General features: G+C 34.9%; 1 non-coding gene and 1 pseudogene across 1 annotated transcript; both read left to right on the top strand.

Annotated features, from left to right (window-relative positions):
- Positions 1-1,456: 1,456 nt before the first annotated feature.
- LOC141702025 (small nucleolar RNA R71) lies at positions 1,457-1,563 on the top strand. Its single transcript, XR_012566981.1, has one exon. It is a non-coding gene; the product is annotated as a small nucleolar RNA R71 (small nucleolar RNA).
- Positions 1,564-7,770: 6,207 nt separating this feature from the next.
- Positions 7,771-13,669, top strand: LOC141702021 (S-type anion channel SLAH2-like; annotated as a pseudogene).
- Positions 13,670-17,033: the final 3,364 nt, after the last annotated feature.

The following is a 17,033-nucleotide window of genomic DNA, read 5'->3' on the forward strand; positions in this document are numbered from 1 at the left end:
CCCCAAGATTATGGGAATCTTCTTATCTTCCTCAAAATCCAGAATAACAAAATCTGCAGGAAAGAAGAGCTTATCCACCTTGACGAGCACATCCTCAACTATGCCCCTTGGGTAAGTAATGGAACGGTCAGCCAATTGTAGCGACATGTATGTGGGTTTTGGATCAGGCAGATCCAGCTTTTTAAAGATCGATAACGGCATCAGATTAATGCTTGCTCCCAAATCACAAAGGCACTTGTCAAAAGTTAGATTGCCAATGGTGCAAGGAATGGTGAAGCTTCCTAGATCTTTTAGTTTTGGTGGTAACTTTTGCTGCAGAACAGCGCTGCATTCTTCCGTGAGAGCAACGGTTTCAAGGTCATCCAGTTTCACCTTCCTTGAAAGAATAGTCTTCATAAACTTCGCATAACTAGGCATTTGTTCCAGAGCCTCAGCGAAAGGTATATTGATGTGAAATTTCTTGAACACCTCCAGAAACTTCCCGAACTGTCTATCCAGCTTTTGTTGCTGCAATCTCTTAGGAAAAGGTGGTGGAGGATAGAGCTGTTTCTCCCCTGTATTAGCCTCAGGCAGAGTGTGTTCAACAGTAGTCTTCTTTGGTTCCGCCACTTTCTCCTTTTGCTTAGATTCTTCATCTCTAACTTCAGCTTCGACTTCTTTTGCCTTTTCAGCATCAGCTACTTTTCCAGACCTTAAGGTAATAGCCTTGACTTGCTCTTTAGTTTCCTTCCTTCCTGGTACTTCCATGTCACTGGGAAGAGTGCCAGGTTGACGATTGAGCACTGCATTGGCTAATTGACCGATTTGATTTTCCAAGGTCTTGATAGAAACCGCCTGACTCTTGCACAACAGCTTAAGTTCCTCAAAATCAGCACTAGTAGGTGCAGCTGCACTTCCCTATTGAGGATATGATTGCCTTGTAGCATACTGTTGTGGTTGCTGGAATCCAGGTGGGTTAAACTGTTTACTTACTCCTTGCTGATATGTTGGCTGAATAGCATTCTGATTATTCCCCCAGCTGAAATTTGGATGATTTCTGTTGTTAGGATGATAGGTCGCTGGCACAGGCTGCTGTTGTCGCTGATAATTATTCACATACTGAACAGATTCGTTGACAAGAGAACACTAATCCGTAGCATGAGAACCTGCACAAAGCTCACAAACCATAGTTATTTGATTAACTCCATACGTAGCCAGAGAATCAACCTTCATTGATAGCGCTTGGAGCTGAGCTGCAATAGTGGTGGCTGCATCAACTTCTAGAATACCTGCTACCTTGCCTAACGTCATCCTCTGAGTTGGGTTTTGATGCTCGTTTACAGCCATTGTCTCTATAAGATTATACGCCTCAGTATAGCTTTTAGCCCATAAGGCTCCTCCAGCTGCTGCATCGAGCATGGGCCGAGATTGGGCCCCCAAACCATTATAAAAACCAGTGATTACCATCCAATCTGGCATTCCATAATGTGGACATTTTCTCAATATTTCCTTGTAGCGTTCCCAAGCCTCGCACATAGATTCTGTAGGTTGCTGCGCAAACTGAGTAAGAGCACTCCTCATAGCAGCAGTCTTTGCCATTGGATAAAACTTTACCAGAAACTTTTGCGCAAGATCTTGCCACAGAGTGATGGACCCAGCTGGTTCAGAATGTAACCAGTCTTTAGCTTTATCCCTCAGTGAGAATGGGAAAAGCCTCAACTTGATAGCCTCATCAGTCACGCCATTATACTTAAAAGTGCTGCAGATCTCGACAAAATTCCTTATGTGCATGTTGAGGTCTTCAGTTGCCGCTCCTCCAAAAGAAACAGAATTCTGCACCATCTGAATAGTGCCCGGCTTGATTTCAAAGGTGTTAGCTTGAATAGCCGGATAAAGGATGCTTGACTGAATGTCATCAATTTTAGGCCGAGAAAAATCCATAAGAGCTGGATCAGCTTGAACAATACGATCTCCCATATTTACTGGTTCTTTCTGCTCAGTTCCTGAATCCGAATCCTCAAAATCTAACTTCTCCGGAGTATCAAGAACTTCGTCTTTCTCCTCAGCTGTATCTAAGGTCCTCTTGCAAGCACGAGAACGAGTTTGCATAAACGCTTGCTAAAGTACCTGAAACACAACCGAAAAGAGTAATTAACTACTACGTCCTAATCACTGAGTCCTAATGACCAATGATGGTAAGTACATAAACTAAACAAATACGCCGAGTCCCCGGCAGCGGCGCCAAAAACTTGTTAGGGCGAAAACACGCACTAATATTCACGCAAGTATACGCGTTCGCAAGTAATATAGAATACTTTCTAGTTCGTTCCCTCAGAGACTCAGACTAATTTATTGTCTAATTTAACTCACTCACCAATGTATGATTACTTCTCAATGTTAAGATAAGAACACTTAAAATTGTTGATTAAATATTAACTATAATTAACTACTTAATTAACCACTTAACTGACACTTCTATTTATCAATAATAAAACACTCATGAGATCACAACTTCATTATTACTTCCTTATATAGCCATTGTTATTACCTTTAGCATGTGACAGTGATGATATTAATCGAATAACACGAAACTGATAAAAGCCAACTTTCATTGTACTAATACCATTCTACCAAGCATCCACAATTAAGATAGAAGTTGAGTAGTCATCAATCATGTTGAGTTCCTATATGTCTACAGAAATTGACAACACAACGATTTAAGCACAAGTTATTCCTTTTGATTACATAGGGCAAATAAAACTGTTAGAGTTACCCACTAATCATGCACAACGTACATGAACCTATGCTAGCATGGCAAGTTCTAAATCTCAAGATCCACCGTCGCTTCACAAGAGATTAACACCCTATCTTATATGTTCGTGACGCACATAAGACGAATACGCACAACCAATACTAGATATCATGCAATCATCACACACTAAAGTATTAAACAATTAACTAAAGAATTCCATAATAAATCCGTTGCAACCCCATGATCACAATTAGCCCATAATAGAACTTATTGCCATCATGGGTTCATATGAAATCATGATAAACAACACAAGAAAATAATAACTAAACTAATTATATTAAAACAGAATACGTCACAAGAGTAAATAAGTCACAGCAAGAAAACTAGCATCCAACGTTACAACGAAACAAGAGTCACAAGAAAATATGCTTCTTCTTCGCTGCAGTGTGCTAAATCGGTCTTCTTCCTTATCTCCTTCGCTCCTTGCGCAAAACACAATCTAAAACATAATCTCCTTCTTTTTTCTCTATGAAAACATCTCAAATCTACTTATATAATAGTCCCATAAAACTCAGATTACATAGAAGTTGGAAGCCAAACAGAAGTAGAAGTCTAAAATAATTCAATTTTTCCCCGACCCTGTGCGGCCGCTCAGCATTTCTGCGCGGGCGCGCAAGGCTGCTGCGCGGCCGCTCAGCATTGCTGCGCGGGCGCGCAGGACCCTACTGGAAAAATTCCAGGTTTGCTCCGTTTCTTCGCCGTAATCTGCCCGTTCTTTTCCTCTCTCAACGGTGAACACATGCCAAGGCATATTCTTGATGATTCCTCCTCCGAAATGCAACTAATACCCTGAAATGCATAAACACTAGAAAAACGCATCAAATACACAAAATACTTGATTTCAAGACACCAATTTAAGCCATTTTAAGACGTTCTAAGTGGTAAAAAATGCCACTTATCATACATCTTCAATGACAACATTTCCAGAAATTAATTTGCCATATATATCCCATTGTGAAACCTTTGCTGTTGTCTCCAAAACAGCAAATGGGCCAGCCTTCTCCTCAAACTGTGATAGCAGGGCCATATCACCTGTCATATGTCTTGAGTATCCACTATCTGTGATCCATATGACTTTTTTCTTTTTGCCCTGCGCACAATGAGTTTAAGTGGGTTTAGCAACCCAAGCAGTGTTGGGTACTTTCTTCTTGTTAACAGATTTGATAGAGGTAGAGTTTGATGATTCAGAAAGAATAGAGTTCATTGAATGATGTGCATTATCCTTTTGAGCTGAAGAATTAATATTGATTTCCTTAAGATCAACTGTTAGCTTGTGGCAACTTATCATTACTTTCATGTTGCAAGGTATGCAATCAAACTTATCACAGAATGAGTAGGGATTTTCAGTTTTTGCTTCATTGTACTTGCATGCTCCCATTCCTAGCTTACTAACAACCTTTTTACAAAGGTGAGTTAGATAATGAACAGAGCCATATTTTTGACATTATTTTCTTGGAGCATCTGCAACACAAGCAAAGTTGTTGCTCTTGTTTATCCCAATTTTTATTCCCAACAAACATAAGGGGAGTTGAATGTAATTCTGGCTACTTTTTCAATTTTAAAAACTATTCTACTATGAATATATATCAGTGTTTGATTTAGCTAAAGTACGGAATGAGAGTATTGAATAAATCAAACACAAATTTATCAAATACAAGTATTTAAAAACTTTCTGGTGGATTGAATTTATCCAACAGAGATATATTAATATGAGAACTCTGTGATGCAATATCTTTGCACACAGCTGCTTACAAGTTGAACTTACAAGAACAGAGAAATTCTTTACAGATATAACTTTATCTATTTCTCTGGTAATTGCCTACTAACTTGGATACTATTCTACTTGCTACACTTGGTTTATATATCACCAAGTTACATGATTAAAAGACAAACAAATAAGACAAAATATTTCTAGTCTAATTTCATGGTTCTCTATTTCTCAATCCAGCATCTTTGAATATCTTCAGTTTGGCATGGAAATGGAAATGCTTCTTTGTTCCCTAAAACCTGTAAATAGGCTGCCACATTCCATTTGCTTACAATCAACGTATATGACTGTTAAGTCACTATCAACTGCTCTTTTGAATTTGTTCATCTATTGGAACTAAGTTAGATCATCCGTTAAAACTCAGTGGGATCATCCATTGGGATTTTGTTGGATCATCCGTTGAGAGTCTAGTTGATCATCCGTTGAGAATTTAGTTGATCATCTGTTGAAGCCTTGTGGAACATCCTTTGAGACTATCTTTATAGCAGTTAACTCCATTTCATTTATACAAGATTATATGACATCTAATATTTACAATTAGCAAACCTATCTTTTATATCAATCTAGTATTCAACATGACTTAAAATATTCTACAACATCTAGTTCTTTAAGGCATTACAATATGCAGAAATGTGCTACTAAACTTATTAATACATAAACTACCCTTTCAACGGATATTGAAGTGATCATCCATTGAAAGCTATAAAGTTACTAGATAAAATCTACTAAGTATTTTGTTTAACTTATCATCAAGTACACAATATATTCCTAACAATCTCCACAAATTTATGTCTACTGGAATTATAGCCATAAATTAAGAGAAACTTGATGATAACAAAACACCCTATGAATACAGACTGAATTATAGTAGATAAAATTTACAAGTGCTGCAAATTAATGACAAACATATAGAGGAAGGTTTGTAGAGAGTCTCACAAGCCATTTTCAAGGTGCTACTCTAGACTGAGCAGATTTAGATTATTTCCTTGACTGTCTGAACTTCTTACCCAACTTCTCATTATTTTCTTCAATCTGGTGTTAAAATTGCTTGTAGAATTCAGATTTATCCTCATTTGTCTGATCCAGCTTTTTTTGCATATCCATAAGAGTTTCATTGCTTGAAATCTTAAGCTGATCTTCCAATCTGAAGAATCTTCTGATGCATTTTTCATCTTTGAACTCTATTATCTAGTAAGGCCTCAAATGCACTCTTTATCTAGTGAATAGAATAGTTAATGCTCTTGGGAGTGCATTTGGGTTTCTTTTGATGTTCATTATCTCCTCAATTTTATTTAGTACCATTTTCTTGGCAACAATGTTGAATCCAAAATTCTTCTTTATTGAGGAGAAAATTTTCACCAAAACAGATTAGCCTTCATTGAAAATTCTGTGAAGTGGCCAAGTCATCTCTTTTCCACCCTTGTACCTGAACACTAATCTTTCTGGAAGATGTTTATAAGCATCACTAGCTCTACCTTCTTGTAGCTCATCCAGATAAAGATTTATGTCTGAGAATTCTTTGATGTAACAAATGAAGAGTTGATCTCCCTTATTGACAGTTGGTTTGGGTTTGGCCAATGATTTGGATTGAAGTCTGACAGGCTTGACCTTCTTGATTGCTCTTTACTTTGTCTTCTTTGGCTTGGATATGATTGGAATGTTTAGATCAGGAAGAGGTAGGCTTTCTCAATCTATAAGTTTATCCTTGAGAATTATGGTTTCACCGTGGAAATTCATGTCAGGATAAACCTTGAATTCATCTTATTCCATTTTGGGCATGGCTATTTGACTTGAGGTAGTAGATTGGGTTGGCATATATTCATCCTCGTCTTCATTGAAATCCGACCTCCTATTTGGTTTGAGCTTGTATCTTTGTTTCTTAGTCTGCTTTGATTCTACTTGCTTTTTTTCATTCTGAGTCTTAGCTGTTATAGTGGGCATTACAGAATCTGTGGTTATAGGCTTCTTAGCTTGGTTCTTGGCCTCTAAAGCAGCTTGCTTTTGTTATTGTTTGAGCCCCACCTTTTCTTTTTTCTTAGCCTCTGGAAACTGTGGATGTCCAACCACCACACAGATTCTGCGAGTCCTGCAACAGATATATTATCGAGTGCTACAACACCAGATACGGTTTCTGATAATGAGAGCAGCAGCACAAATTCTGAAGGTAGCAACGAACCCAAGAAGCTCAGACGGTTGAGCGATATCTACAACAACACAGAGGAGATAGAACCAGGGGATGAATTGTTCTTTGTTGGTGTTGAAGAGCCTGTCCACTATAAAGAAGCTGGAAAAAGCCAGGAGTGGGAGAAAGCGATGAAAATTGAAATGGAAGCAATATAAAGGAACAATACATGAGAGTTGACCACATGCCACCAAGTCATAAACCCATTAATCTGAAGTGGGTTTTTGAACTCAAACGGGATTCAAATGGAGATATTATCAAATATAAGGAAGAATAGTGGCGAAAGGATACGTCCAAATTCCTGGTGTGGACTTTTAGGAGATTTTTGCTCCTGTAACGCGTCTCGAAACCGTTCATTTACTGCTTGCTTTGGCTACCAAAAACTTCTGGGAGGTGCACCACCTTGATGTGAAATCTGCGTTTTTAAACGGAGAAATTTTGGAGGAAGTTAATGTCTCTCAACCGGAGGGTTTCGTAAAGCCAGGAAAAGAGCAGCTAGTGTACAGATTAATTAAGGCATTGTACGGGCTGCGTCAAGCCCCACGAGCATGGTACAAGAAGCTGAGTAAGACACTTGAAGAGCTTGGTTTTATCAGATGCCCGTACGAGCATGCGGTGTACACAAAAAGGGAGGGTGATAAAGTTCTGATAGTAGGAGTATATGTCGACGATCTCCTTGTCACAGGTACAAATATCACTGAAATCGAAAAATTTAAGAAGGAGATGAATGTGAAATTTGAGATGAGTGATTTAGGGAAGCTTTCATACTACTTGGGAATGGAGGTGAAACAAGGAAAGGGGTATATCGAACTCAAACAAGCTGTCTACGCCAAGAAAGTGCTACAAAAGGTCTGGATGTTAGAATGTAATCCGGCAAAATACCCGATGGAGCCAAAAGAGCAACTCACAGCTGATATATAGGGCGAATTGGTTGATGCTACGCGTTATAAAAGCATTGTGGGAGGTCTGCGTTATCTTGTACACACGCGACCCAATATAGCTTATGTAGTGGGTATAGTTAGCCGCTTTATGGAAAAACCTACAGTAATACATCTTAATGCTGTAAAACGGATTATGAGATATGTTAAAGGTACCCTGGAGTATGGTTTGGTGTATTCAAGTGTCAGCGAAAATAATATCTTAACTGGATACTTAGATAGTGACTTAGCTGGGCACGTTGAGGACATGAAGAGTACTAGTGGGGTGGTATTTTACTTGAACGAGAGCTTGATAACGTGGGTGTCGCAGAAGCAAAAGTGTGTGGCTTTATCGTCCTGCGAGGCGGAATTTATGGCTGCAACTGCTGCTGCATGCCAAGGAATCTGGTCGCGCAAACTGTTAAGTCAGATAACAGGAAGTCAGGTGGGTCCCGTGATTTTATATTTGGATAATAGATCTGCTATCGACTTAGCAAAAAATCTTGTTTTTCATGGGAGAAGCAAACATATAGACATTAGATACCACTTTATACGTGAATGTGTAGAGCATGGGAAAATAGTCATCAAGCACGTGATCACAGATATGGAGCGAGCTGATACCTTGACAAAGGCTCTGGTTAGAGTGAAGTTCGAACGCATGCGCAGGCTTCTGGGTGTTAAAGACTTGTGCACACAAGTTTAGATTACGGGGAGATTGTTGGTTTTATTTAATCTAAACTTGTTTATATATATTTTATTTATGTTTTTATTATGTTTGAAAATAGGTGGTGGACGTGCATTGCAGGTGCAGTAGTAGTTTTGATTAAGTCTTTAGCTGTTAGAGTCTTTTTAGGATCATGGAGAAATAAATGGAGTAGTAGAGTACGTGTAGGAGTGTTTTCTATGTCTCAGCTACCACTATTGTTGGAAGCTTATTTATTCTGTTATGTATCTCATTTTATAAACATCAGACTTTCTACGTACTTTTCCTCTCTCTGTTAATATAAACACCTATATATATATAAGTTGATAGTTCAGTTTATTTCATCAAAATGTAGCTTAAATTATTGCAAAACGTATCAATTTTTGAATGATATCCTACAAATATCATAATTTAATTGAAAATTTTGCAGATTGCACAGATTTTACAAGTCTAACGTTGCAAAATATATTATTCCACAAAACATGCTTACTTTGCACAAAATAAATGTTCATGTTCCAGAATATACATATTATACTTGTAAATATATGAGATTTGCATGATTTTATTGAAGTAATGATATTTGTGAAACATGTTTTGCAAGATAACACATTTTAGAAGATATTTTATTTGCAAAACATAGATGGACTTTATAAGGTGAACTTCATACAACTTTACTCTATAAGTGACTCATAATTTAACAATATTCAGTCACTAGTCAACTGTTTTTATATTTTAAAGCATTTTTAATCACATATTAAAAGATAGATGCACACGTTATACTTTACTACCCTATAACTAGTACCATTTATGTTTGTTAAAATAATTATTATTTTATTATTTTTATTTTTAATATTATATATATTGTAGACACACATGAAATATAATTATATGAATCCATTATATTAACGAAATTCAAGTAATTATATTGAATTTATTTTATTAAATAAAAAAAATTCATAAAGAATCTCTCTTTTCTTCTTTTTTTTTAAAAAAAATATTTTAAATATTCCCAATCTCATCGATTAATTTATAAAATTCATACAAGATTGTGTAATTATATCGATTAAATTTTGATCACTGGGAGGATAATAGTTTTAAAATTATCAAAGATTAATTTTTTAATTTCCAATCAAAAATCAACCAGAAATCGATTTATTTTATTTTTTATTATATATAATTATAAATTTTAATTACCAAAATTAAATCAAAGTTGCACAATATTTTAATTTAAAAAATCATTGAACTTTAATTATAGAGTTTAGAGTAATTTTACAGTAGGAATCATAATAAAATCACACTTATCAAAAATTATTTTAAAGTAAAATTAAATTTAAAATTATTTTTTTCCAAATTTTAGTTGTTAAACTTTTTAGAATCCCATACAGTCTATCCAAGGTGAATTCCTTTTAATCTTGAGAGTTTCTTAATAAGATTGTCATACATTTCCATTTCTTTGGTAGAGATCTGAGGAATTTGAGGTTTGAGTCCTTTGTTTAATAGACTCTTCCATGCAACTTTAGAGCATTCAGCAGTTTTTGAAATCTACTAAAAATGTCAGTGAGTGGCTCACTTTCTTCACTATGAAAATGCTCATATTGTTGAATCAAGAGTTGTATTTTATTTTCCCTTACTTGCTCAGTTCTATCACATATGACCTGAATAGTATCCCAGACCTCTTTAGCAGTTTTACACTTTATGATCTTGTCAAACATGTTACCATCAACACCATTAAACAAAATGTTCATGACCTTCTTAACCTTATGAACTTGTTTAATATGTGGATCAGACCATTCTGCTCTAGGCTTTTGGATGGATGGCTTATTTACTATAGCAGCTCTCATAGGGACATGTGGGCCTTTCTCAATGCAGTCCACATATTCTAAATCTTGAGAGAGTAGATGCAGGTGCATCTTCACCTTCTCATCCTGTTCTGTTTCTTTTGTAATGGTAGTTCAAATTTTATTGGAACTTAATTACTTTAATGTTTCGTAATTTTGTGCTCTCTAAGGTCTGTCATATTAGGCTTCTGCAATAGCAAACATCACATTGCTAAAACATAAATAGACCTGGGAAAAGAATATTTTGGTGTTGCAGTCTTTTTTCTTTCAGTTTTCTGTATGTGTCCTGATCTCTATATCAATCTTATCTTAAATCCTTAACTGCTTGGACAACAAACTTGTTTGATTAGGGTCATGCATGTGATCTTTGAACACTAGTGAGTTTAAGTTGATCAAAATTAAGTAGTTAAGAGGACAGGGCTTTTTTGTCAAATTTAAAGGATTTGAAGTGATAAAAGTATAAAACTGATATTATGAATTCATAATGTTGGACTCTTTGGAAGAAACTTCGTTAATGTCTTTAAAATTCAACTTTTTGTTATGTTTTTAGTCATATACTATCTATGTAAACATGTATACCAAGATAGCTGTTATTTAAGCTCTGCAGTACCACGGACGTATGTGCTATTGAACATTTAATTAACTCTGGAGTTTATAGTCCAAAACTATATTGCTTTGGAAAGTCTTTCCCAGTAAATATTTCACTAAACCTATGTTTATTTGTTACTTCTTGTAGTGTACATGTCATTTACCAGCAGTCTCACTACTTAGTAATGTCGTTGTAGCTGTTAGATTATTACTCTTCTATCTTTTAGATTGGCTATAGCAAGGATGTGGATAATGTAATACAGTTATTATTAACTTTTAACCAGTAAAGGATCGTTGTATTTTAAATAATTTATTTATGTTTAATGCACTAGGAAACCAAGATAGATGCAGCGGAGATCCAAAACTGTGATTTTGAGTCCCACCAGAGAACACGATCCATTTCCATCAGCATGCCGCCTTCTCCTATAGAAGACCACTTGGAGGGGAAGAAAAGAGTTCTCTTTAGGGATGATTGTGAATTAATTTCCAGCAGCGGTGTTTCACATTCTCCACTTTCTACTGATATTCCAAAGATCAAACAGCCAATCTTTGGTTCACAGCCAATACCAAAAGGCTCTGAGTTAAATGATGCAGTTATAAGTGGAAAAGCTCCTGACCTCCCCCTCAGAAACCCCATGAGAAAGACTCTTACAGATAAAAGATACAATTCTTTTAAAACTTTTTCTGGAAAGTTAGATAGACAATTATCAAATTTGCGTGGAAAGGTAAATGAGACAGGAACACCACTTAAAAAAACTACTGAAATGGAGAATGTACCTGTTCACCGATATTTTGATGCCTTGGAAGGACCGGAGTTGGATACTCTTAGGGTATGTTCTGATGACCTTTCTTTTTACAAGTTCTTCATGTTCTCAATGTATTTGTGACAATTTGCATGTCAAGATTTAGCTTCTACTTGTCAAACTAAAAACCTTTATACACGGATCAAAAAGTAAAGTTTCATTTGTATGGAATTGTTACCTTTTACTAATTTGTGTGCATTCAAGCGTCACTTACACAATTATAGATATATTTGTCAAATAGTGTGCCTTTGCACACCGGAAAAATTATATTCATCTAGTTCTGGTTTTTTGTTGAAATACTAATATGTTCATATTATATGTACTGTCATCAAACTTACAGCCTTCAGAGGAAATACTGCTTCCAGACGATAAACTGTGGCCATTTCTTCTTCCTTACCCTATCTCTTCATTCGGTTTATGCCTTGGTGTCAGCAGCCAAGCCATAATGTGGAAAAATTTAGCCGTCATCAAACTTACAGCCTTCAGAGGAAATAATGCTTCCAGACGATAAACTGTGGCCATTTCTTCTTCGTTACCCTATCTCTTCATTCGGTTTATGCCTTGGTGTCAGCAGCCAAGCCATAATGTGGAAAAATTTAGCCACAAGTACCACAATGGGATTTCTCCATATCAGCACGAAAGTAAACATTATTCTATGGTTCTTATCCGTTGTTCTTTAGCGTGGTGGCTTTCACCTACATTCTGAAGATTGTATTCTACTTTGAGGCTGTTCGTCGTGAGTACTATCATCCAATACGTGTCAACTTCTTCTTTGCTCCGTGGATAGCCTTGTTGTATTTAGCTCTAGGAGTTCCACCTTCTTTGACAAAAGACCTGCATCAGGCTTTATGGTATGTCCTCATGACGCCTATCTTAATCCTTGAGCTGAAGATATACGGACAGTGGATGTCAGGAGGACAGAGAAGACTTTCAAAGGTAGCAAATCCATCAAACCATCTTTCTGTTGTTGGGAATTTTGTGGGGGCACTATTGGGTGCAACACTGGGGTTAAAAGAAGGACCGATTTTCTTTTTTGCGGTTGGACTGGCTCACTACACAGTCCTGTTTGTTACACTGTACCAGAGGCTTCCAACAAATGAAACGCTCCCAAAGGAACTCCATCCCGTGTTCTTTCTTTTTGTTGCTGCACCTAGCGTTGCTTCAATGGCATGGGCAAGAATACAAGGATCATTCGATTTTGGGTCAATGATTGCTTATTTTATCGCTCTGTTCCTTTATTTCTCACTGGTTAGTTCTTCTGCATAAATAAGCCACAAATCTTTATTCATATACCTACATTTCATTAATTCAATTCTCAGTAACACAGACTGTTGCTTCTAAACGTTTCCTATCATATTTAGGTTTAGTATGAATGACATTCAGTTTAGTAATGAATAAATTTACTTTTAGTGTTGTTTGCACAAAAAGTTGTGATACTAATCCTAGAATGATGCTCAAAAAAATATGGAAACTCATCAAGTTGATTGCGGTCCTGTTTCACTTGTTCAGTTGAAATATTTGTTGGCTAAAAGTCCATCCCTCTTTTTGTTTCTGCAGGCTGTTCGAGTTAATTTCTGCCGAGGATTCAGGTATTTTCCACAATATGGATTCTGTATTTGGTATTTATGATTCCTTCAAAATATAGCTGTCTGAGGTTTTGAGCTTTATTTCCATCGTTATTTATAGGTTTTCACTGGCTTGGTGGGCCTACACTTTCCCAATGACTGGTGCTGCCATTGCAACCCTTAGGTACTCACTTGAAGTGTCAAATGTTATAACCAAGTCACTGTCGATCATACTTTGTGTCGTTGCAACATTCACACTGACAGCCCTCCTCGTGACAACAATTTTCCATGCTTTCGTAAAGACCTTTTCCCGAATGACATTGCCATTGCCATAAGTGACAAAAGGCCAAACCCTGTCCGAAAATGGTACCATCGAAGAAATGGTAGCACAGATATGAAAGAAACCGAAAACTACCTCAAGTTTACAGACTCAAATGGCAAAGATATTGAGGCCTGTCTAAAATCTTCAGGTTCAGGCGCCAATGAAGAAAATACCCATGTTTCAGCTTTGTAGAACAATATCTCACTGCATTACAGTACATGAGAAATTAACTGTCTTAATCTTCACATCTGCGAGAGAGAAACTCGTTGTTGAACCATCTTCACTTCTTGGACAAAAGAGGATAGTAGGTTGTGCTTGACGGGATGCTTAAGTGTCTATCTGTATCAGCTGTCATGAGTTCAACCCCCGGAAATCTCCTAATTTATTATATATATGTTTGAACAAGGCAAGGCTGGTGCATTGGGACTTCTCCCCTATGTGAACGCCTTCTGCAGTGTGCAGGGCCTAAGAGGAACTCGCTATACAGTTCTTGAAGTTCCGATGACATTGTTGTGCACATCATATAGAATGTGAAAAGTTGTTTGCTAGAAATCTTCGAGAGGCAAGTGTTATTTCTAGTTATTTCAGAAACCGCTACGTTTTAAATATGTACTTCTACTATAGTATAGTTCCGAATTTAAAGATCAAGCTATTGAACAAATACAAGATTAGACTTTTTCATTTGAACACTTCTCTGAAATATTATGTTTGAGCAATGTTACTACATCAAGATAGCAGACCACACAGTTACTGATATGAATGTACATGGCGTGCATTATAAAGATGGCTGATTTCTGTAGGTTGTTAGAACCTCCTTGGCGGTGAGATGATAATTCTAAAACTTTTGCCTCAAGTTTATGTATATAAGAAAAATAAGTGTTACTTTATATTGCTGATAATAAGCGCAGTAAGATATGCTGCAACAATCGTCTGTTCAATCATTTGTCCAATTGAACATATGATATAAAAGATTAGCAAATCTTGTTTGAGATCATTGTAACATAGAAGGAAATGCACCTGAATATTTACTAAATTTTTTTAATATAAAGTAATTAATTTGACTTAATAAAATATACACACTGCTTTTAAAACGGGTAGATGGTTTTTGATGGGTTGGGCCTGACTCTTTAGTGCCCAGTAGTCTGTACTTATATACTCAAGTGAGCTGCGACTTGTTGGTACATAATAATTTTCTTTAACTCCCCTGTACTATGTTTCAGTTCTATACTCAAGTACAGGATTTATAAGTTGTTCTACAGTCTCTACTATTTAATCCTCAGGTTTCTTGCTTGAATATTCATTTTCTTCTATATTTATGCAAACAAGCAAGGTTCAAGTAATAATACTTTAGCAAAAACAAAAAAGTAAATAATAACACATTTTCCATAGTAAGTGCAAATATTTATATGTACTCCTGTTAGACTGATTTTTTTTACTAATTAATTATACACGACCATGCATCAGTCAAATTTCTAATCTCCCGTAACGAAGTCTCTAAAAACTCAATCACTGCATCAACACTTCGTTGAATAATTTGGATGCCCTTAGTTTCTTTATTATGGTGCCTTTATGACAACTGTTTTGTATTAACATGAGGTTTGTTTATGAAAAATATTGGAATTCTGTAGTAATTATGTTCATGTATTAACCCTGTTGATGCCTTGAAGTAAATTACAACTCACAATATATACATTTGTGTTAAAATCACATGTATTTGTCCATAAATAAGTTGTGAGTATAAGTTTGAAATTGTAAAATTACATTTAAGTTGGATATGATGACTCATCAAATTTTGTTTGTAAAACATATTATAAGATTTTGGAGAATGCTATTTTTAAATTAAATTAATCAAATGTTTTTTGTGGGCCTCCTTCCAAAGTAATTAATATTCTTCTATTATTGGATGATTATGGAAGGATATGAGTTGCTCTTTGTAATAGATGTTGAGTATATAGTAATATATTTTTGACCATATATTTATTTCGATCATTATAAATTATAATGAGATCAATTCAAAGTTATTTTCAAATTAAAAAACAACTTTTATCCATATATTTAGTTTGATCATTACATGTTTCTAAAATTTTGAAAGTAAAATCAATAAACAGGATATGCTCGGTAAATTATTTTTAAATTTAAAAATTATGTACCGTGGTTCAGTCCCACGTGAATATATTAAATTATTGGGTTAATCACTCAAGAGGATATGCGAGAAATGATTGATGATTCGAAAATGGTATTCATTCTCGTCTTCGTTACGGGAGTGAAACCAAGTGATCTACGAACATATAAAATTTTAAGGATATTTGGGAAATATCTAAAAATTATGTAACTGGTTTAGTCCCACGTGAATATATTGAATTGTTGGGATAATCACTCAAGGAAATTTGGGCAATATATAATAAACTAGCATAATAACTTATGCGAGACACATGTCATTTTCTAGAGTTTTTTATACATCATGCAATTATAATGTTTGTAGAGCAACTCCAACAATATCCTTATACAAACTCTTGAGTCAAATTTTGAAGAAATTGAGATAAAATTTCTTTTCAACAAACTCAATGTCCCCCTCTATAACATTAGGAGCTTTGAATGCTTCCTCATTTTTAGGAGTGAATATCCCCTCAACTATTATTATATTATATTTTTCTTACCCGTTATTTTATATTTAATGAATAAATATAAACAGAGCAGTAAATGTACGTTTAAAACGAAACGATTAAACTTAACCTGTAGAATGGCGTTAGTATATATTCAAATAAAAAACTACAGATTAACATATATGTTGAATACATAGTTGACCAAAATCTTGAATTTATTTAATTAAACTATATGTAATGCTCTATATTGTTACTAAGTTCACTATTAACTTACAATTAATTTACTCAATTTAAAAAGATAAAAAATACATAACAGAAGTCAGAATGACTTGCGATTATAATATACAATAATATAAAATTTATATTATTGCTAATATTAAAGTTGATTTTAATGAAAAATATTAGTTTTTGAAATTCAACGTATGTATGTATGGGAAAATGTTAGTTTTTTTATTTACACTAATGTTAACAAAGTAAGATTAAGTTATATGTATGTGTGTGTTAGCATGTAAATTATTGTATGTTACATCTCTTAGTAAATTATGATGGTTTCAATTATTTATATGCTAAATATCTGATTTATGTACATGTATAATCATTATTAACATCTAGTGAGATAATTGATTACTTAAATAACATGCATTTATAATTATTCAGAAATTAAAATTATATAATAAATAAATTGCTATAATTTATATATGGTATTCACATTATCATTGACAAACAATCCATATCAATTTTTTACGCAACCGGGTATCAATCATTGTTGTAACATACAAATGAATTATATATTTTTAAAACTTATTATTGATATTCATGTTTTTTTTCAAGAATTTGAAAGAAAAATTATATTTATATCGTTATTTAAACCGTTTTTAAGTTTCTTTCATTACAACTCTAATATTTCTTCATATAATAATTTGATAACATTTTATACTATTCTTCTAAAATTA

Source organism: Apium graveolens, unplaced genomic scaffold (genome assembly GCF_009905375.1).
Source record: "Apium graveolens cultivar Ventura unplaced genomic scaffold, ASM990537v1 ctg4523, whole genome shotgun sequence".
NCBI lineage: Eukaryota > Viridiplantae > Streptophyta > Magnoliopsida > Apiales > Apiaceae > Apium > Apium graveolens.